At 35.0% G+C, this 24,298-nt stretch overlaps 1 protein-coding gene across 12 annotated transcripts in view; it reads left to right on the top strand.

Annotated features, from left to right (window-relative positions):
* The window catches only part of TMCC1 (transmembrane and coiled-coil domain family 1), a 259,340-nt gene that overhangs the window by 68,584 nt on the left and 166,458 nt on the right, over positions 1 to 24,298 (top strand). For 11 of the 12 annotated variants that reach the window (XM_074283840.1, XM_074283839.1, XM_074283843.1 and 8 more), the window contains one exon: positions 22,917 to 22,973. The exons of the other annotated variant lie outside the window; for it this stretch is intronic. The gene's annotated coding sequence lies outside the window, so the exon portion shown is untranslated. The remainder of the gene's footprint in view (positions 1 to 22,916; positions 22,974 to 24,298) is intronic. 12 annotated transcript variants of the gene reach the window in all.

Here is a 24,298-nt window from a genome sequence, read left to right on the forward strand (position 1 = left end):
TATATGCACATGACCTATTTATGCACATGTGCCTATTTACAGTGCCTGCTTGAAATGGAGATACTGTAGGCATTTCAAACTCTGCACTTAGAAACAGTTTATTGTCTTCTATTTCTCAGCCCTTACCCCAATCCACCTGTCTTCCAGATTTCCTTGGTATTGGTGAGGTTTCTTACATCTCCTAGATTTATCATCTTAGTATCAGCTTCAGGACCTTACTGCCACCTATGGGGACAGTCAGTTGCCAAATTTTGTCTCTACAACACATTTTGTATATGTCCTCTTTCCATTTGCATAGTCACAAATCCTAGTTTAGGCCTTCAGCACCTTTCACCTAGATTACTATAATAGCCTCCTAATTGATCTCTACCTCTTTGGTCAGTCAACTAGCATTTTTTAAGTTTACCCAGTGCCTGGGGCTAATGGCAAATGATGGGAGATACAAAGAAAACAACAACAAAAATCAAAACCAGTCCCTTCTCTCGAGGAGCTTACAGGAAAAGATTTTTCCCCATTCCATTTCATCCTTTACCTAGTTGCTAAAGTGATTTTCCTAAAGACTAGGCTTGATTTCTAAGTCTTATGAAAAATATTCCCAAACACTAATAATTAGAGAAATGCAAATTAAAGAAACTTTGAGATTCCATTTTACACCATCACACTGGGCAAAGTTGACAAAAACAGAAAATGACAAATGATAACAGAGCTGTGGGAAAATAGGCTCATAGATATCTTATTGGTAGAGCTTTGAATTGGTTCTGGAAAGCAATGTGGAACCTTGCTGTGACTAAACTGCCCTACTCTACCACTATTAGGCCTATACCTTAGAGATCAAAGAGAGGAAAAGGAAAAATGTTTATAAGAGCTCTTTTTTGTAGTAACAAAGAACTGAAAATCATGGATTACCCATCAGCTGGGAAATGGCTGAACAAAGTATGCTACTGTAATGTAATAGAATACTATTGTGTTGAAAAAAAATGGAAGAAATTGATTCAAAGAAATTTGAGATGTATGAATAGATGCCAACTAAAATGAACGAAATTAGAATAATTTTTACTAAAAAAAAAAATCTAAATTCTAATTCTAAAAAATTCTAATCAATGCAGTGATCAGCAATAACTGAAGAGGATTGTTGATGAAGCATATTGCCTACCTAACTGGGAGATGAGGGCATCAGGGTGCGGAAGGAAATATTATTTTGGACATGACCACTGAAGGAATTGTTTTGCTTCAAGACAATGTATATTTGTTACAAGTAGTTCTCCCTCCCCCAGCTCTGGTTACCGTGGAATGAGCAGGAGGGAGAAAAGATACAAGTACAGCCTTTATCATGTTAACTCTTTACTCTGCAGTGGCTCTAGGATCAAATATGTACTCTTGAGGCAACACAGTAGATTGGACACAGGCCCTTAAGGCCTTTAAGTCCAAAGGACCTGAGGTCAAATTTGATCTCAAACACTTAACACTTACTAGCTGTGTTTACCTAGGAGTCTTTTATCCCTAATTGCCTCACCAAAATATATACATATATACATATACACACTTTCTTTTTGTATATCTATTTCTTTCTCCCTCCTCTGTTTGACATTTAAAGCTCTTCATAACCTTTAGTATCTTTCCAGTCATTATTTCCAACTATGCTGGCCTGCTTGCTACTGTGCACCTTGGGAAATTTTTCTCAAAACTTGATCCTTGTTTTAGCTTGCTTCCCTAGTCTATAGTGCTGTTCCTCACCTCTGCACTTTATAATCCTTCAAGATTCATCTCAAATCTCACCATCCAGCTGCAAGTGCCTTTCCCTCTAAATTTACATTTTATCAATTTTGTAAGTATATTATGCATATTTTGTTTTCTTAGTACTGTAGGAGCTCCTTGAGGAATTATTTTTTAATTTTTCTTTGTATGTCAAGTATTTTATATAACCACCGAGTTAATATTATTACCATTATTATCTGTTTATTTTTGGATGGTTTCAGCAAATTTAAGGACTGGTCTGGCTGATAAGGAAACCCTAAAACTATTAAAATCTCCTTGGACTCTGCCTCAGGGAACACAAACACAAACAGTTGTTTCCTCCTTATCTAAAAACCCATTGAATTTTATTCAAATTCTAACCCTGGCTGAAACTCTAGCAGGAAACCAACCTGGGACTCCACCCACAAGCCCCTTTAGATTGTCCAAAGCCCCCCTATTACAAAAAGAGCCAAACTGAAGTCCACTCTTTGCAGAGATCCCAAACATGGCATCCTTACGCCGGTCATGTCAAGGATTTCTGCCCACCGGAACCAACCCTGGCTCTGGTGTCTTCCTACCTTTTAACCTTACTTTCAAACCCCATAATAAACCTCTTTTATCAGTCTAGGTTTTCGGGTCTGTAAATTCCTTTACAGAGGACTCTTGTGCCGCTACTAGACCTCATTTAACTCTGTGTCCAAGTGCCGAATCCAAAGGGATTTCAGGGGAGCTTCATTTGACTCCCTGTACCCCGAACCTGCCACTAGACCTCAATTAAACCTAACTTCATTTAGGTACCTCTTATCTAGTTCTCATTAAGGCTGCTGCTAATCATTTTTATTTATGGCTATGACTTGATGGATATGACATACCTTGTCTTGTTTTCCATGTGGTTTTAATTTCTTCTACTAGTTCTCTATGTTTTGAACACATTGATTCAGTGCTATCTGGAGACCGAATATTTGCATGGTGGTATATTCTAAAAACGTTCTTAAATTCTATCAATCAGTCAGCTTTATATGTCTCTCTGTGGGTAATTGTTCAGTATTGATGTTTCATATTGAGTATTGTTTATATTTTGAATTTTCAAAGAAATATTGATCTGAATTTGTAGTTGAGATTTGTTGCCTATTAGTTATTAAGACTAGAAAGTTTTTGGTGTCTAATACTGGTTACTTGAAGTTATCTTTTTAGGTATTCATCAAGTACTAGTTTTTTACAATCTGCAGTGAATTGTTCTGTAGATGCTACTATCTTCTTGCATAATCTAGACAGTGCAATACTTTTGAGCTCCTTAAGAATAACCTTCCTGTAATTCCTGCTTTACACTGACTTAGTCCTGATTTACTACCATAAATCTGTCAATTTCTTTAGCAAATCTATATGACCTATCATTTTGGTCTGTACTTTGATGTACATTGGCTTGAATTTATGTGGCTGCGAGACCTCTCATGGAAGATTTTGATTCTTGGATTTTAGCCATTTAATAGATTTTCAAAAAAGATAAATCACTTTTTCACTTGACATATCCCATGGTGTATGCCCATTGTCAGCTTTTACTTTTGCAAAATTATTTGTAAGTTTTCAACTTATCATGTGTTCCTAAGAAATCATAATCTTTGAATAAGTTATTTTTATCTTTTTGGTGATGATAATCATTGAAGTTGAAGAGTGTTATTGAGGGGAATTAACTAATATGTGACTGGAGAAGACCAAAGAAATGGGTTATGTGATGACTTAGTTGAGAGATACAGAAACCTAGAATTTAAAGAGGAACATTTTAGATAGTGGTCTAGTTTGGTTGAAATGGAGTGCATGAAAGGAGAATGATGTGATTTACGCTAGAAGGTAGGTGGAAGTAGATTGTTGTGGGTCTTAGATGTTTGACTGGGGAGTTTGTTTTTTCCACTTGCTGATCTTGAGTATGGCACTCCATTGGTCATCTCTGTGTCTCTGCCCTAGCTGTTGTCATGCCTGGTAAATTTACCCTCCTTACTTCCACCCTTGAGAATCCCTGTCTCCCTCCAATACTCAGCATAGTGGGCATCATCTGTAGAAAGCCTTTTTTGGATCTTTGAGGTCCTTACTGCTTTTCTGTCCAAAATTGCCTTGTGTCCACTTTGTTCGTGCCTTGTAAATAGATATTTAAATGTAAGCACCTTAAAGGCGAGGATATTTTTATTTATTTTTCCAGTGTTTTGCTTAATAGACACATAGTAAAATTAATTTTGGCAGCTGTGTGGAAGGCAAGCCCAAAAAGGGAAAACCTGGAAATAGGCAGACCATTTAGGAATTCATTACTGTAGTTCAGGTCTATGGTGATCTTGAACCAACCACAGGACCATTTGAATGGAGATAAATATTTCAGAAGTCTAATCAATCCCACAGAACTAGGTTAATATAGAGTCACAAAAGATCCTGAGGTTAGAACCTGTATAGTTGGTAGGCTTCACCCGAAAAAGGGACATTTGGAGGAGGTGATTTTTTTTTTTTTTTTTTTTTTTTTTTTGGCATTTCCTTTGCCCTGGGTAACTTGCACTGTTAAGAATTCTGATCTTGTAGTGTGTGGTACAGAAATGGTGAGGGGTCACCTTTTAGTAAAAAAGCTGGAGAGAGCTCTAGAGAAAAGCAAAGTTTATTTTACATTCTCGGGAGAAGGGCGTCCCACTCCTCCAGCAGACAGTCGAAGAGAGGAAGCGCCTCCTGTGGGCAGGACAGCACCTTTAATCCCTAACGTAAAACACCCCCTCCCACCACTGACCCTCATCCTCATTGGCTGAGAGTCTTACATTTCTAAATGCGAGATCTGCCCATGAAATTGAACTTGACCAATAAGTACATAGTTGGCTGAAATAGGGAGGAGATATCATGGGAGGGGAACGCAATTATGCCCTTGATTCGATGTTCAGAGTCCTTCAGGCCTACTCAAACACTGAAGTAGATGAAGCTTTATTCGATTTTCATAACTGTCTTGAAAGATCTCCCTCATCTCATTCAGTAGCATTCTGTGACTGATATTCAAATAACATCAGTAGGAGATTGGTATTAAAAGAAAGGGCTTTTGTGGGAGAGACTCAGTCACTGAAAAAAAAAAGGTTTTCTGAATGCATTTATTGACTTCTCTTTCCTTTTCTGATTTAATTCTAGTAACAGTTCTTTGTCCTTTTGCATGAGATGCTTAAGGTTTATCTATTGATGAATTTATTCAATGGATGACTTCAACTAACTACTTGTCAGAATTTGGGGAACATGTATTTTTCAACCAGTTAGTGGATTGATAGACATGTTTCTTTTTTTTTTTTTTTTTTTTTTTTTTTTTTTTTGATATGATAGACATATTTCCTTTAAGTGGCTTTGGATCTGTCTCACTGAAGAGACCTTAAAAGGGTTTCTGAGACCCATTGTGGTTATTACAATGTCATCCTCAGATAGTAACTTTTGGAGATGCTCATCATTTCCTTGACATGTGTCTATGTAAAATATAATTTATCACTATTCTGTTGAGAAGCTGCAGTAGCTCCTTCTTTGTTCTTAGGGTAAATTAACTGTCATGATCAAAATTAAGGTAAACTGAGGCAACAATTCCAAATATGTTAAACTTATTTGTAAAGTTAAGTTAGCTGTTAAAGGGTCTTTAGCTGCTCAGAAAGCCAAAAGACCCTGAATGAGGGCTGTGACAGATTATTTTATGGACTTTAGGAAGGAGCATCTAAAAACTAGAAGTCAGCATCATAGATAGGGAAATCAATTTGCTTACAAATCCTGTAGCATAACAAATGGGGAAAACTATAATTGGCTACATAGTCAGACACATCATAGGCATGGGGAACAATATGATTGGTTGGAAATGCAGGACTAGTAAGTCTCTTAGTAAATTCTAATTGATTCAGTCTTCCTATAAGGCGTTAGTGAGATTGAAGTAACAGATTAGACTTCCTTGAAGGACCCCTAGTGGTACAGAGAAGACAGATTTCTTTCAAAGTGGTTTATAGGAAACTGAACTTTTAAGCTTAGAGAAGAACTCTGAACTTTTGAACCTATGAACTTCTGAACTTAATTCAGAGAAAAAAAAAAAACCCAAAACATGACTTAGGCAGTTACACTAAGTGTCAGTGAAATAAGAAGGAAATTAAGATCAAATCAATAGAATCAATTTAATTTTCTCTTACGTACCTTTTTGGCATTTTCCACTGATGTTCCTTCCCTAACTGTATTGTAGCCAGATTGGCTTATTTGTTGATTCCATGTCTGATCACTTTGAGCTCCTTCTTCAGGACTAAAAGCTCAAGTGCTGCCTCCCATGTGAGACTTTTCCTGACTTCCCCAGCTACTAGCCTCCATTCCCTCCTCCCCAATTTGCACATTACATCTTTATGTTCCTGTATTCCCCTCCCAATTTAAAGCAGCCTGCTTAAAAGAATTGTTTCCTTTTTGTCTTTGTATCACCTTCTCCTCAGATTCTGCTTTGATAGGTACTGAGTATTTGTTACCCGCATATTGAAGTGAATTAAACAAATCTGGAAAATGTCATTACAGATACGGATGGCATCCTATGAGTTAGAGACACAAATGATATCTTTAACTTGCATGTTTTATAATAATGTATCACTTGTTTATTATGTACATGCCTATTCATGTACATATATACACATACACACATATATCCATATATTTATCTATCTGTTGAAAGGCATTATTTAAATTTTACTCAGTTGGTGTCCTTATTCCTATAAAAATTATTGTATCATATGCTTATGTACATGCGTATTCATGTATATATATATATATATATACACACACACATATGTATATATCTATATATTTGTCTATCTATTGAAAGGCATTATTTAAATTTTACTCAATTGGTGTCCAGATTCTTTTCAATGACTATGTTGCCCTTTGGTTTTAGCATATCAGGGCAGTGATTTCTTGAAAGATGTTGTGCAAGTTGGTAGTACCCTCAATAGAAATAGGAAGTTTGGAACAGAGGTGACTACCAAGTGATGGATTTTTTTTTTTTTTGCAAGGAATACCCACACTGACAAAATAAGAAAACTTTAACAGATAGTCTTATGCTGCTTTCTAAGCCTTTTTTTTTTTTTTTCTTTCTTAAAACCTTTCTCTAGATATAACAAAATATGATTCGGCATTGTATTATAGCAAATAAAAAAAAAAACTAATGGGGTCTTAGATTTCATTGAGAGGGATAGCTTCCAGGAATAAGGAGGTAATGGACTCTCTGTACTTTGCTTTGTTCAGATTACATGTATTTTGTTTAGTTCTGGACACCAGATTGTAGGAATTCTGCAATTCAATGAAGTTCCCCCAGATTTTTTCAAACAAATTGCTTGTTTGAATCATGCCTCCCCCGTATTCTCCTTGAGAAACAGATTTTTAACATAGGTGAAATTTTATGTGTCTCTGTTTAATGTCATTTTTACAAAATTCTACGCTAGCCCAACATAATAATATTAAAAATAATTTGTCTATCTTGTTCAGTTAACTTTTAAAACCTGACTGTAAAACTTTATATCTGTTTCTATTAAATTTAATCTTAGTGAATTAAACCCAGCATTCTATCCTGCTAGTGTCTCTTTGGATTCTGATTTCATCATCCAGCATATTAAGTTATCCTTCCCTTCTTTGATTCACTTACAGATTCAAAAACTACAGATAAATACATCATGTAAGCTTTATTCAAGTTATTATTAAAATTTTTGAAGAACAGTTAATCAAAGTCACTTCCCTTGAAATTGGATATTATTGTTAGTTTCATTCAAATACTTCAGGGTCCATCTAATTGTTCTGTCATTTGGCTTACATTTCCCCCAAGAATAGCATGTAACACTTTTTTTTTTTAATTTTTTATTTTTTTAAATCAAATCCTTGGTTGTAATCTAGATGAACAATATCCAGGGAGATGGCACAATGACTAAGGTGTTGGGCCTGGGTTTAGGAAGAGTTGAGTTCAGATCCAGCCTGGGATACTTCCTGGCTATGTGACTTTGAACTGGTTAGTAAATGTTTTGTAGGCTCAGTCAAATTATTAAGTGCCCATTGTGTACCAAGTATTATACTAAGCACACTGGGAATACAAAAAGAGGCAATAGGTTCCTGCCCTGAAAGAGCTTCCAGTTTAATGGGGTGATAGTTGGCAAAGCAAGCTGATTTATTTAGGATTAATAGAAAATAAATAAGTGGGGAAGCTTGGGAATTAAGTAGGGTTGGGGAAGGATTCCTGTAGAAGGTAGGATTTTGGTTGGTACTTAATGGAAATCAGGGAGGTCATTAGTCTGAGTGATTCAGGCACAGGGGGCAATCAGAGAAAATATCTGGAGCCATCAGATAGAGCGGTTTTTGTTCATGGAACAGCCAGGAGGTCCATGCCATTAGTTTGAAGAGTACCTGTTAGGGAGGAAGGTATAAGGGGGTTAGGTCATGAAGGGTTTTAAATACCAAACATTTTGTATTTAATCTTGGACGTAGTAGGAAGTCATTGGAATGAATATTGAAAAGAGGCATGATGTGATCACACCTGCACTTTAGGAAAATAATTTTGCCTGATGAACGCAAGACAGATTGGAATGGGGAGAAAGTTGGCAGATACCTCACACCTCTCTCCCCCTTTTACTGCCCCTGCAGTAGTCTGGAAATGAGGTCATGATGAGGGCCTATACCAAACTGGCAGCAGTGACAGAAGAAAGGAGAGTATATTGAAAAGGTGGGGCAGAGATGAAATTGGCAGGCTCTGGCAGCAGCTTGCATAGGGGAGGGGAAAGATCATGAGGAGTACAAGATGCCTCCGAGGTGGCCAGCCTGAGGACATAGGAGGAGGCCTTCTATTGTAATAGGGAAGATAGGAGATGGGGAGGGTTTAGAGGGAAAGAAAATGAATTCTGTTTTGAACATAATTAGTTTAAGATGTCTGTTGGACATCTTGTTCAATATGTCTGAAAGGCAGTTGGAGATTGGAAGTTAGCAAGGAGATTGGGCAGGAAATTTGAAAATTTGAAAATTGTCAACATAGAGATGGCAGTTAGATGCATAGGAACTATAATAAGATAACAATTGAAGTCATATAGAGGGAAAAAAAAAATTCCAACATCTCACACTGAATACCAAGGCCAGGCCAAAATGGGTACCTGATTTAGACATAAAATAAAAGGTGAAGCCATAAATGAATTAGGAGAGTAAGGAATAATTTTCATATTAGATTTATGAAGAAGGGAAGAATTTGACCAAATAAGAGAAAGAGAGCATTATGAAAAATTGGTAATTTTGATTACTTTAAATTAAAAAGATTTTACACAAAGAAAACCAAAGCAACCAAGATCAGAAGGAAAGCAGAAAGCTGGGGAAACTATTTTTATAGCCAGTGTTTCTGATAAAGAACAAGTTCCCCCAGTTAAAAAATAATCAAAGGATATGAACAAGCATTTTTTATATTTGTGATATAAGTCCAGTAGTAGCACCCTTGCATATCTTTGTGTTCCAAAATTTCCCCACCTTCTCCACCATCCCTTCCCCTAGATGGCAAGCAATATAGTATATGTTATACATGTTAAAAAATATGTTAAATCCAATATATGTGAACATTTATACATTTTTTTTGCTGCATAAGAAAAATCAGATCAAAAAGGAAAGAAAATGAGTAAAAGGGTCAGCTAGGTGGCACAGTGGATAGAGCACCAGCCCTGAATTCAGGAGGACCCGAGTTCAAATTTGGTCTCAGACACTTAACACTTCCTAGTTGTGTGACCCTGGGCAAGTCACTTAACCCCAGACTCAGAAAAAAAAAAGAAAGAAAGAAAGAAAGAAAATGAGTAAGAAAACAAAATGCAAGCGAACAACAACAAAAAGAGTGAGAATGCTATGTTGTAATCCTCACTCAGTTCCAACAGTCCTTGCTCTGGGTGTAGATGGCTCTCTTCATCACAAGATCATTGGAAATGGCATTAGTCATCTCATTGTTGGAAAGAGCCACATCTGTCAGAATTGATCGGCACATTCTTGTTGCCGTGTATAAGGATCTCCTTGTTTTGCTCATTTCACTTAACTTCAGTTCATGTAAATCTCTCCAGGCCTCTCTGAAATCATCTGAGAGCAGGTAACTTTCAGAAAAACCTAGATAATCTTATATGAACTGATGCTGAGTGAAGTAAGCAGAATTAGGAGAACACTGAACTAGTAACAACATTGTGTCATCATCAACTGTGATAGACTTAGCTTTTCTTAGTAATACAGTAACCTAAAACAATTCTAGAAGATTCATATTGGGAAAAAACAGTCTACATCCCAAGGAAAACTATGGAGATTGCAGAATTGCAATTGAAAATATGCAGAATGCAGACCAAACTATACTACTTTCACTTTTTTTGGTTTTTGTTTTTTCTTGTGCTTTTCCCCTTTTGTTCTGTTTTTTCTTTTATAACATAACTTATCATGGAGGTAAGATTAATATGATTGTATGTATATAACCTATATCAGATTGTTTGCTGTCTTGGGGACAGGAGAAGGAAGGATAGAAGGGAGAAATGTTTGGAACTCAACATACTATAAAAGGAGAAAAATTTGGAACTCAAAATACTATAAAAGGGAATGTTGAAAACTATCATTACATGTAATTAAAAAAACATATTATTGAGGAGGAAAATAAAATACAATTAAACTTCAAGAAAAAATTGCTTGCTGATTTGCTTTTTTTTAAAAGTAACATTGGCTGTAAACATTTTTCCTTGCAAATACTTCCATCTACTGGTTATATTTCTTAAATGTGCATATTTATTTACATGTTTTTCCCTAGTCTCACAACAAACAACTATTTCCAACTTTCTTTATCTTTCCAGTGCCCAGTGTAGCACCTGCCACATAGTAAACACTTAATATTAGCATTTAATAAATGCTTATCAATTGACTTATTTCGTCTGTCAGTCCTTCATTCCTTTCTGTGAGTGTCCTTCATCCAATTCTGGTGATTTAGAGGGTGACCTTTTGATTGGAAATGAAAGGACAAAATGGCTGAAAGAGAATTAACCCACAGGACAAATAAGGACAGGTTGTTCTGATTAATTCAGTTACCCTGGCTGTCTTACTCTTGCCTTATTTATCCCTAACCAAGTAGATAAGCACCCTAGAAGGTAGGGGCTGTTTTATTTTTATTTTGATCTTTGTATTATTTTCAGTATCTAGTTCAATGCTTTGCACATAGTAGATGTTTAAGATGAATTTCTTTATAACATCCTTTCCTTTTTTCTCTAGTGTGATATCATTCTACCTCTATCCTCCCAACAATGTAGGTCAGGTTTTCTTTTTTTCTCTTCACATTCTCTGCCTCTGTCTCTCTTCTTTCTCTCTCTTCCCTCCTCACCCCTATTATAGCCCCTCTCCTGTGTACTTCTTTCTCTTTAAGTGAACACCTTCCAGGTGCTCAAGAACCTGGAGTATAAAGAGGCATTTTGAGTGCAAGTCACTGGAAAATAATATTTTTCTCTCCATAATGATTAAAATCTTAATTCTTTATTTTTCAGACTGCTTGTAAATATTTGTGATCTTTCTCCTCAAAAATTTGGTTAATGTTTCATATTATGCACAATTCTTTTCATCTTTTTATAGCCATCAAGTACTTAACAATTTGAAGGAGTCTTTGAACAATGAAGGAACAATTGAAGAAGTCTTTGTCTTCTCTCTTCAACTTGACCACTATATTCTAACTTCTCTCTCTCTCTCTCTCTCTCTCTCTCTCTCTCTCTCTCTCTCTCTCTCTCTCTCTCTCTCTCTCTCTCTCTCTCTCTCTCTCTCTCTCTCATTTTGTTTTATTTATTTATTTTTTTAAACATCCCTTGTCTTACCATCTCTTTTCAGTTCCTTTGATCAAATGGGATATTTGTAAAGTGTTTAGTTCAGTTCCTTAGCACTTAAAGTAGGCACTTAATAAATACTTATGCTTCTTCCCTTTTTCTCATTCTTTATTTTTTTAGGCTGAATTTTCTTTCATTACATGATGGATCATGAATGTACAGTTAGAAGGGACTTTAGACGCCATCTTCTTTAAGCCCCTCATTTTGTATCTGAGCAAATTGAGGCTCATGTTGGCAAGCTGACTTGCCTAGGAACAAATGCATAGTGACAGTGAGAGGCAATATCTGTACTGTGTCCTTTTACTTGCGTCCGTCCTTTTTTCACTCCACCATGCTGCCTCCTTCTAACCAATGAAAGAAATGGAGTGTCAGTCATCATTCCTAAATCTTGTTGATCCAGAGGAAAAGTAACTTTCTTGTAAACATTTGTGAGGTAGACTTGTTCAGCTTCACGGTAGCTTGCCTCATGAAGTGAAATGTTTTGATTTTGGTGTGGAATAAATAGACTGTTCCTGTACCTCAAGCCACACCTTTTATTTTCTCCCTAAGTATGGGTCTTTTCTACCTTGAAAATTAAAACATTTCCTTTAGTTAAACTACAGCATATATCTCTTTAAATTGATTAGTCTCAAAAGGCCAAGAGTCTTTTATGTAAGTAAAAATTCATGCTATATTATTTATCGTTTTAGAGTTTTGGCTAGTTTGACAAATTTAGAACAGAATCTGCATAAGTGGATTATAAATATTATTTTATTGCTTGAGCCTAATAGGTTCCTGTTTTATTTCTCAGGTGAATAAACTGCTTATTAATTTTATGGGATGACTAGTTTATCTATAATGAAAAATTCTGATTTTCATGTCCTTGATAATTTTAGATAAAGGAAGAGTTTCTACTGATGTATTGGAATGTTTTTTTTTTTCCCCCCATAATTCTATGAGTCTTTCCTGGAGAAAGCTGAGCCAGACAAATCTGTAAATGAGATAGTATTACTGGGCAGAAGTAGAGAATGTATAAATGAGACTTGGGATTTAAATAGTTAATACAGCCTTTGTGAAATATTTAGGAGATTTCATTGAGGGAAGTATCATTTTTTGTGTTTTTGTGTTTTTCAGTTTTCCATCTCTCTCTCTATATATATGATATGAAAATATCTATATAATATATATTTTTTTAATTTAAATTTTATTTTATTTTTTTGTTGAGGCAATTAGAGTTAAATGATTTGCCTAGGGTCACACAGCTAGGAAATATTAAGTATCTGAGGCTAGATTTGAACTCAGGTCCTCCTGACTTCAGGGCTGGCGTTCTATCCACTGCACTAATTAGTTGCCCCTTATATTTATTCTTTCATTTTCTTTTGACAAAAAAATGTACTTTCCACTTTCTAGTCTAATTCTCCTTTCATAACTGAATTTTTCTATTCCTTTTCTCATTCATTTTGCTTTCAGAGATAACATCATTTAAATGCAAGAGAATTGTAGCTGTATCATTTAAAGCATAGCTAAATCATGCAAAAAATGAAATACTTTTATTAAATGTTTTTTTCTGAAATCTAGATAAACTATGTAGTGATCTTGTAGAAGAGCAAATGAGGTTAGTTTGTCATGAACAATTCTTGATGAAGCTGTGCAGGCTCTTGATAATTTTACTAATTCCCTTTCTAGATGTTTTCAACCTATCTCTTTAATGATCCAGTTTAGAATTTTCCCAGAAATTGGAATCAAACTCTTGCCTTTAGAGACCCTATTGAGGTTCTCTCTCATTCTCTCCTGTTTACGCTTAGTTTGATATTATAATTAGTATTCAGTCCTTATCTTAAGATAGTCACCTCTATGGGGGGAGGGGGTTGTATGATTCTAAAGTTTGTATGGGAGAGATCTTTTTTGAGGAATGCCTTCAAATTTTTTTGGTCTACTGAATCAAATACTTTTAAAAAGCATTAAATGATATACAGAATGTTTTATTCTCCCTATATTTTAACTTGTCTGGTTACAAATAAACTGCTCTAGAAAATTATCTGTAAACTCTTCCTGTGCCCTTCTTATATTTTTAACTAGGATACCCTTGATGTATAGACAATTTGTTGATAAAAACTGGTAAGATTCAGTACTCCCAAAGAAGGCTTTCTTTAAAGGTTCCTTAGGATTGCAGTTGATTGTTCACAGTTCTTCAAAAGGTTGGAAACAATAACTATTATTAAATATAATCTATCCCAACAATGTGTTTCTAGTAAATTTAGTTTTTTTCTTCTGAAAGACAAACTATACTTCAAAGTAGATTAACACTTAAACGCATAACTTGTTTAATTATAAATAGCTTGAGAGCTTAAAAATCTCAATTTAAATCAGAGGTTCTTAACTTTCCTATTTTATGAACCCCTTCTCAGAATAATAAAGAAAACTTAATTGAAGTAAATGCCACATTCTATTATAGGTCAGCCAAGATAAAGATGTATTTTTCTTGCTCATCTAAGTTTACAGACATCCCTGATATCTATCCATGGACATATTGAGTGGAAGTCTGTAGACTCCATGTTAAGAATCACTTGCTTAAATTATGCTTCTGTTTTAAAGAAGTCTTTATTTGTCATGCTTGCCAACTTCTCCAAAATCTTACAATTTTAAGAGCTAGAAGGGACCATTATTGATCATGAAAATTGCCTTCTTTTATAAACAAGGAAGTTGAAGTCCAGATAAGATCAATGATTCACCTCAAATTGAAGAGCCACAACAAGAATAAAGCATGGAAGTTTAAAATATACTTAATGAATAAATTAACCTGAAAATGGTGTGCTTCAGTGGGGAAACAACAGTAACAGCACCACCCTCACTGGATTTGGGAATTTGGAGATGAAGATTCTCTTCTGAGTTCTGGTATTGGCTGGGTTAACAAGCAAGAGCACCTTATCAGGTGTATTCTCTGGACCCTCTTTTCTCCTCATATATAAAAGGAAGGGATTGAAATCTATAACTGTGAACTGTAAAAATATGGAGTTTTATGAATCTTAATTTCCATTTTCAAGTGAACATACTGATTGAGTCAAGCTAACATGACAAATGAAACTTCAGGCTCCTTATCAGCAGAGCAAAAAGAAGGGACTGTTACATTCAGGGATCAGGATATCAGCAAAAGAGATTTTTAACGATGTGAAATAGGTGAAAAAAAAAATCACTTAAATTCATATTGAGTATTTCCCCAGATACACTGAAAAGTCCCCATAGTTGGGGAGATAAGATACAAAAAAATTAATAAAATATAGGGATTGATTGTGGAGAGAGTGCTAGTGACAGTAAGGAGAAATGTTAAAGAGACCTCTGTGATTGTGATTATGGTAGCATTAAATTCCAGATACTTTTTCCTTGTAAGAACATCAGACCTTCCAGTTAAAGAAATATCAGGCAATTGTTGTAAATTCACCCTCAACTCCTCCCTCTCCACGTTCAGGGTTCTTCATGGATGATAATGCCTGCAAGCTCTGAGCTGCTTTTGTCACCAGAAACAGAACCCTTTATAGTTAATAAAAATTGTGTCTGACAGCTAGAAAGGAAAAATACCTGTTCATCACCTATATAAAAAGGGGGAGATAAGTACAACCAGTTAATGATTGGAGTCAGTGATTCTGGAACAGTTTGGTCGGCTATGGAGGCAGGGCAGAAGATTCCATGAGACACCTTCTCAGCCTGCTGCTTGTTACCAATGCAGAATGCACGTGTCTATATGTGCACACACGTACACACACCGGCATTAATGAGAATACTGTGTTTATGAGGCACCAGTGACAGCATGTGTGTCTTTTCAACTCATGAGTTAGCAAAGTAGTGATGGCAAGAGCACTGAATTTGGAGCGAGGAGACCTGGGTTCAGAGACACCAGAGCCAGATCGAATGGGAGAGCTGATGATTCTGTTTTCAGAAATCAGCAATCACTCTAGTTCAGAACTTGATTAGCATTTTTTTTAGATTAATAAAGTGTTAATAATATTGGTTAAACTGAAAAAAGTCTGTGTGTATATATTCTACTCCCAATCCTAGTTGTTAAGCATTTACCAATATACATAACCCACTTGGGTTTCATACTAACTCTAAGGGCTAATTGTGACTTTAAAGGGCAAGTTCTAATCTTTCAGGGATTGGCAATTTTCCATCTCAAAGTACTGTGAACCGACTACAATAAGTATTTTGTGGAATACAATGATCAGTTAAGTGATAAAACAGTACTTGTTCAATTAGGAGATTTCAATTTAGTTGAGAACACAATTTTAATCTTGGGAAACCATTAGAGAGTAAATAGGACAGTATATAGTTAAATGTGAAGAGGCAACACATCACTGAAACTTGGATTAATTGCAGAAAGTGTCCCAGATGAACACATGAAGTGGGGCTGTGAAAGATGTAATGCTTAGGAGGCCAGGACATTCAATTTTGAAATATTTTAATGATTCATGCTGAAGATAGCATGTAGATTATATCACATATGACCTATGAACTGCTGCCTAGTAGAAATTTTGCTCTAGGATATTGATTCTGGGCACACCACCTTTTTAAAAAAGTGTCTGTATCCTTTCATTGTTTGATTCAACATGCCTGTATATTTTTATGTTAAAATGAATTAAAACTTGTTTAAAGATATTTTGAGAATTCTGCAATGCCTTTATGTGTATATGTCTACATATGGACATGCATATACATATACACATAAATATACATTTGATAACATCCTTAAGTATTATAAAGCCAGAATAAAAGAAGAAAAACAGCAGTTGATATTTATGTGGATCTTTATAGCTTGCAGAATGCTTTATAAACATTAATTCACATGAGCCTTATAACTCTGTGTGGTAGGTATGTCAAGGGGTATTTTCTCAATTTGCTTATAAAGAAATGGGCTCTGAGAGATTCAGTTAATTGCTCATGGTCACTCTGTGAGAGAGTGGCAGAGATTTCCTGACCAAACTTCTTTGTACCACAGACACCATGCTGTTTCTCAGCTGGGAGCCAGAGCTTGCTGCTTGTAACAACAGGGCAGTTACTCAGGTTGGAATGGTCATCCATTCCCTCCTCATCTTATGAAGAGTCTTTTAAGACAAATCTTGAACAGTATGTTGGTGGTTCTTAACACCATTATTTGAGATGCTTAATTTCACCCCATTTTGTTACTTATTTTTCTAAAGAACCAAACGTATTCTTTTCTTTCCACTTGTAACATTGATGGGATTTTAACTAATTATGAGAAAATGCCACATCCCCCCTCCCAAATTACTCACATACCTTGGTCCCAAAACTACAGGCTAGTGTCTTTCTGAAGACCTTCTTGATCCCTATCTAATGTGACTTAAATGACAGAAGTATGGAGTTTTCCCAACCTTCTCCCCTTAGTTAAAGATAATTTAATCAATTGTTGTTTGTTTTGTCCCTTTTTACTTTAAGATTCTGGATCATCAGTTTAGAGAATGCTTTTGTTTTTGTTTTTTAACATGTGAACTTGTTCTTTGAATATCTGTGTATACATTAAGAGGTTCAAGGTGCTGCTGTACACCTTACAATAGTATGGCCATGGGCTGTTCATTTTAATTTTTTAGGTACCTGAGTCCTCATGTATAAAATGGACATGTTGGATGTAGGATCTATCTCATAAAATTGTTGGAAAGAAAGTACAAACTGTAAAGTGTTGGTTATGTGAGTGTATGTTATTCTAAGCAAGGGGGGACTGAGTCTGTATAATCATACATTCTTCAAATCCTCCTGTATTAGTGCTTTTATAAGGGCTTCTGATAAGTAATTAGGTTTCAATTCCCTTTCTTTCATATTTTTCTTGTCTATCATATAGTGGAGATGTTGAATTATCTGAAATAAAAGGAAAGAGAAGTGAAACTGGGATAATATAAAATTTATTAATTAGGAGTTGAAGAAACTACTTTTGTATTCTCCTAGTATACTCGAAGTAGTCCCTTAAAATCATAGTTCAATTGTGCATCCTTGCCTGGAGGTGACATTGGGTTTTCAAATGCCATTTCAACACAGTAGAAGCCCTGGTAAACCCTACCAAAGATTCAGGTCTGATGTCAGGCTATGCTCTTTGCCTTTCTCAATACAAAATAAGGCTAAGTATCAGGTGAGGAAATTTTTATCCATAGCAGTTTATAAAGACTTATTATCTGAGGTTCACAGGAGTTATGATCTGTGTGTAAAAATGCCTATGGGGATGAAATAATAGATCTTTTGGAGTGTTAAGTAATAATTATCCCTTAGTTTATCCCCATCCTTATATGTCCCCCTTCTAATATATATTATATTTGTCCAGGCAAATATTATCTTTCATACTAGACTGTAATGGCCATGAAGCAAAGAAGCTTATAGCACAGAGCATTGTGAAATGTTGAGTGGTCTTAATAGGTTCACTTTGTCATCTAAAGATTTGTCCAATTAATCATTTAAGTATCTGCTACATATATTCTAGTATTGTACTATATTAATATCATTTTTCTGAATTCAGGAATTCTAAAAGTTTGGAGGACAAATTCATATCATACATATGTCTGTGACAACTTGATCTCCTGTTTGCCAAAGCCATTCCTTCCATATGTATGATTGATGATGTCCACTCCTGCTTTTTCCAGTAGATTGCAATCCCAATCATAGCATCTTTTTCCTCTCTTCATCCTCCTCTCTAAAATTTTAAATCTATCCCTGCATATTGGTTTCTTCCCTTTTGCCTTCAAACATATCCAAACATGTTTGCCCACTTCCTTAAAAGAAGAAAAGGAAAGAACTCCTTTCATTAGATCCTCCTATCAAGTTATTCCCCTTATTTCTTCTTCTTTCCTTATCCAAACTCTTTGAAAAAGTTGTCTTCACTGCCTTCAATCCCAACTTTAATGCCTCTGACCTCCACTCTCATTAACCAACAGAAGCTCCTTTGTCCAGATTTTCCAGTGATTTCTTAATTCCTGTTCTTGGTGATCTTTTCTCAGTCCTCATCCCTCCAGAACTAGCTGCTGCATCTGATACTCACTATTTCCTTCCCAAAACTCTGATCTCTCTGTGTTTCCATGACATCTTCTCTCTTTTCTTTTGTTTTGACTTCTGTGCCTTTAGGTGCTCATCATCTATATCACACTTCCTAATTGTGAGTGTGCCCCAGATTCTGTCCAACTACCTTTTCTCTTGTCCCTATATGCTAGTAGTTCTTTGAAGTACAGGAACTTTGTTTCTAAAATGTTTTGATAATTGAATTTCAATATAAATTTTTTCCTTTGTAAACCTATATATTTTACCTTAAATATTTAAAAACATTATTCTCGTGTCCATAGACTTTACCAGAAAGCTAAAACAGTTTGTAACAGGTTAAAAACACCTACTTTGTATTTGCTCTTTAGGCCACCTCTTGAATTCCCATGAATTTACCCATCATATTTCTATAGATTACTTATAAATCATTTATTTATTTATTTAGCTCCAGTCTCTTCTCTGAATTCCATGTCACATCACCAGTTGCCCATTAAGCATTTTCAGCACAACCTGTGTAAAACTCAACTTTCTTTTTTTCCAAAACCTTTCTGTCATCCAGACTTCTTTATTTCTGTCAAAGACACCAGTCAGTCACTGTTATTTATTAATTTACTGCTATTTATTAATTTTCCTGACAGACTCCATACCACCCTCCTTCCAATTTCTGAGCTTTGTAACCATGACCTGATGGCCTTAAATCAGTGGTCCTCAAACTTTTTAAATAGGGGGCCAGTTCACTGTCCCTCAGACTGTTAGAGGGTCGGACTATAGTAAAAACAGAAACTATGAACCTCAGCCCAGTGCCAGAAGTGTGCATTGCTAACGGGATTTTAGGTCGAACAACGTCACTTCCAGTCTGATTTTGCCATAACCCGGCGGGCTGCATAAATGTCTTCAAAGGCCGCATTTAGCCTGTGGGCTGTAGTTTACGGACCCCTGCCTTAAATACTACTCCTCATGTTCACTCATTGGACATATTTAATCAGTTGACAAATATTATTGTTTTTTTTTTATCTTACTCCTCTCTGCTCATACTTTTTGCCCATATTATTACAGTAGTCTTTTAATTCATCTCTCTATTTCAAGGCTTTTCCCACTCCAGCCATTCTACATAATGCTCCTTGAGTGATTTTCCTTAATTGAAGATCTGATGATGTGGTTTTCCTCCTCAGTAAACTCCAGTGGACTCCTTCCCCCAGTAGCCTCTAGAATAAAAACTATTTACTTGTTAAAGCTCTTTATCTTTGTCCAATCTATCTCCATCTTCATAGGATATGATTTTCTCTACTATTCTCTGGCATTTCACAATACCCACATTCCATTTCCCATCTTTGGGTCCCCCCGCCTTACCAGAAATGCACTTTGTTTTCCTGTCTGCCTTACAGATTTATATTCCTTTAAGCTACGTGAAACTTCTTCCCAAAGCTTTTCCTGGACTTTCCTACTGCCTGCTCCCTCTACCCCCCAACTACTAGGCATTTAAATATTTTTTAAATTCTGTGTATTCATAGTGGACTTTGTCTTTCTTAGAATGTACCCTCTATATGACTACTTGATTCATGTATTTTTATCCTCAGTGCCTAACATTGTACTTGGTACAGTGTAGCCCTTAATAAATGCTTATTGATTGGATGATTAATATATTCTTCACAGAAAATACCAGTGAAGAATGATAATAAAGAAAGAATGACAATTCCTGTTATGTTTCATTGAATTTTTTTATCCGCATCTGTGATTGTTCTGATGTAGGAAACGCCTTCCTATGGAAACTTTCTCCTCTGATGCAAATAGGCTGAATTACTGGGGTGGGTAGGGAGCACTGAGAGCTTGAATGACTTGCCATCGTAAATATGGCATAAACATGATTCTAAAACCAGCCTTCTGTTTGTCTCCTTTCCTTGTACTTACTGCTTTACCAATGAAGGATGGACTTACCATATAGGGCTTTCAATAACAGTTTTATGCCAGCTAGGCAAATAACATACCAAGAAAATCTATTTTAAATACACACACACACACATAATAATAATAATGTGTGTTTATGTGTAAATGTATAAGAGGAAAGATAGTAAAGGAAATACCAGTTTTTTTCTTTTCAAGGTAGGAATGCAAAGCAACAATCTTCTGAGCTACATCTATTAAATTCATTGAAATTGAAATTATAGGCCAAATTGAAATTGCCTACAAGTGTCTATATAATGATGCTTCTTTGTTCTTCTCTTGGGGCCAAGGAGAATAAATTTAATCCTTAAATTTAACAGGTCATTGAATCATTTGAATATAGCTTAGGTTATCATACCTTCCCCAAATCTTCAAGCTAAACATTCCCAATTCAGTTCACTGTATAAACATATATTTACTAAGCACTTGGTATATGCCAGGTATTGGTTGGCAATGAACATACAAAGATAAAAAAATGAAATATTTCTTCAATTTGAGGAAGTTTTATTATTTGGGGCAAATACCATGTGCTTCAATAAGTAAATATAAACTAAATATAACCTTCAACTAAACCTCCTATATATAGATTCTGAGGCTCCTCTTTATCCTGGTTACTTTCATAGGGCAATACCCTAGATCTAATACCCAGAACACACTGCAGTATTCTAGATATCCTTTGAATCAGGGCAAGGTATAGTTAGACCTTCTCTTCCCTAGTCAGAACTTCTCCTCCCTTGACCTAGATGCTCTTGCCTTTCCTGATGCAAGCTGAGATCATATTAGGGTCCATATTGATGACCTAAGGTAAGCTTGCACTGTGTTTATACACCCAAGGACCTTCTAGCTATATATGTACCTCCCCCTTATATTCACCAAGTTTCATTTAGTTTATTTTTTTTTAAACTCGAGTGTGAAATTTTAATTTAGCTCTGTTTAATTTCTTTCTAATAAATTTTGTCTAGTATACCAAAGATCTTTTTGGACCCCAAATTTCCATCCAACATATTAGTTTCATGCCATCTCTAAATTTGATAAAGGTCCATTTAGATAGATAGATAGATAGATAGATAGATAGATAGATAGATAGATAGATAAAATTATCAGTGAGCCATTACTGCTCCTTCTTCAAGTCCAGCCATACAACTAATTCTGAATACTCTTCTTGCTTTTCTAAAGGAATTGCATGTACCTCTTTGCTAAAGTATAGGTAAACTATTTAAACTAGTTGCTTGATCTACCAGTCTAGAAATGCTGTTTAATAAAAGATCGTCTGGTATGATCTGTTGTTGATGAAACCAGAATGGCTTTTTTCAATCTTAGCTTCCTGGCATGTACTAGGCACTTAATGCAAGCTGCTGGGTTGTTTGATTAATCTTTTTGGGTCTTCAGTTTCCTCAGTTCTTAAATTAGAGATTTTTGAGATCTCTTCCAACTCTCATATTCTGTAATATTGAAACAATTTCCTCTTTTCAGTGACTGAAAATAGCCAATTGTTAGGAGGCAGATTTAAGCATCTCTAGGTTTTTCATTGTGATAGTGATGGAACTAGGTATTTGCAATACCTAAGCAAAATTTGGAAATTGTGCACTCTTAGATTTCTGTCCATAGGAGGCTAATATTAATCAACTTCTTGAAAAATAATTTATTGTTCCTAAGATATGATTCACTGAACCTGCCTTTTATAAAACCTAAATAAACTTTATTAGTTTTTATTTTAAGTTTAAGTTATGTAATTTTTTTGCTTGTAAATGAGATCTCATTTTAGGCCAGAATATTGGACTACTTGTAATGGGGTGAATTTCAACATGAGTAATAGTGGGGTATTATGTTTTGTGATTAATTTCACGGTTACCAGATGAGATAAATAGCATTTCTTTTGGAAAAGTGGGGCATATAATCAGGGATTACTTGTATTCAGACCAATATGGTACATACCTAGATTTCACAATTAATAGAATTTGTTAGCATTAGCAATATGTTTATTTTTAAAACAAATCTTGTCAAAAAGTGTTCTTATTACTTCTATCCTGTGTGTTGGGCTGTGTAGGACCACCTCATTCTTGAGTTCTGATTTTGCAAAGTCATGTATAGCACACATTATTACCAGTTAATTCAGAAACAGAATATACAAAATTGTCAGACATTCAGGAAAATATTGTTGTAGAAAGTCTTGTGACTTTTTATGTGCTTGTTTTATGAGTGGGATTACCAAAGCACCATTTGTTAGCACCACATTATTCTATTTTAAAAAGGCCACATTACTGTTATTTTTTTTCTTACTTTTTAAGTGATATTTGTTTGCTTCTTTCAAGTTAATACAACTTTAATTTTTCTTTCAAGAGCTTTCTTCCTCCTAATACTTTGTTTGTTTTCCAGCTTCCTGTCTTAAGAGGATCCTTGCACATTGGTTATGCTTAAGGAAAAATGGAGGAGGCAAGTATCAGCTCTTTGCAGTCTGTAGAGTTGCTCCGATTATATTTCTGGGAGGATCAAATGGGTTCAAAACAGCAAAAATTGACCTTTTTTTAAAAATTGGCATATGTTTTCAGATGGCTTCTGTAGAATGTTCCACTTAGTATTTGGTAGAATTAAAAAAAAAAACATATTACTTAACATCATTTTGATCATATTAAAATATATTTTTGTTTCCTGTGAGCTAAAGTGTTTGCTAACATACAGTTGTTTTTGATAAAATTATAGTGGATGAATACATTTTAAACATTGCTTTAAATTTTTTCTTGATAAAATTGGTCAAATTAACAGCTGCTAAAAACTAGCATTTAAAGTAACTCTAATTTCTTCAGTGGCAATAATTGATCTATTTAGAAGTTTACATATTCAAAAAGAAGGCTAACATGACATTTGACTACAAAGGCGTTGTAATGAAACATTGGGTTTACACTGTTTTCAAAACAGCACATTTGGCTTTCCAGCTGGTCTTGTGTTCTCAAATTGAGAATTTGTTGCCTGTTACATTTACTCAGGAGGATTTTACCTTCTGTGTAAGAGTGATAACAGGACAGTTTGGAAAGATGAAGCAGGGAGGCCCAAAAAAAGTTTTGTATTCTTTAATTCTTTTAAAAATTTGACTTCCCAGCTAAATAGTTAATAATTCCTAAATAGAAGTTTTGTCTCAGGTACCTTTGGAGAGTGACATTCAGCCTTTCTTAATATTTTTGCTTATTTCTAAAGTCACTGTTTTATCAGTTTTTTTTAAAATCTGGGGGAAAAAAAAATCTGTCACTTCAGAGGAAAATGTATCTACTTCCAAGTGTTTATTCACTCCTTCCCAGCTGTCCCTCAGTCATAAGACAAGTCTAGCTGATGACTATGAATATCAGTAAATTTGAAGAATTATAATAATAAATCACATTTGTTATTGCTTTTTTCTTAAAATTCATAAGATTTTTCTTCACAGTCTGATTTTAGGGCTCAACCCAGTTTCTTTCAGGCTTTGGAACTGCGGAAACAATGCTGCTTTGCATGGCTGTGAAAAATCTTGCCTTCAGAATTCCTGGCATTCATCACTATTCTGCTAATTGATTTTTGTTACAGCAGCAAAAACAATAAGTACAGGCCTTTGCTATGAAATTTATTTATTTATTTAGTCTACTTTGCCTCTAGAATTTTGGCATCCTTTTATTCAAAACAATAGTTATAAATATACTAATGAATTTTTAAAAATTGAAAATTAGGTTGAAATGTTTTCTTTATAATAAACAAGTCATTTTATCTCTGTCTAAAGAAACAGATTTGTT

This window comes from Sminthopsis crassicaudata, chromosome 1, assembly GCF_048593235.1.
Source record: "Sminthopsis crassicaudata isolate SCR6 chromosome 1, ASM4859323v1, whole genome shotgun sequence".
Lineage (NCBI taxonomy): Eukaryota > Metazoa > Chordata > Mammalia > Dasyuromorphia > Dasyuridae > Sminthopsis > Sminthopsis crassicaudata.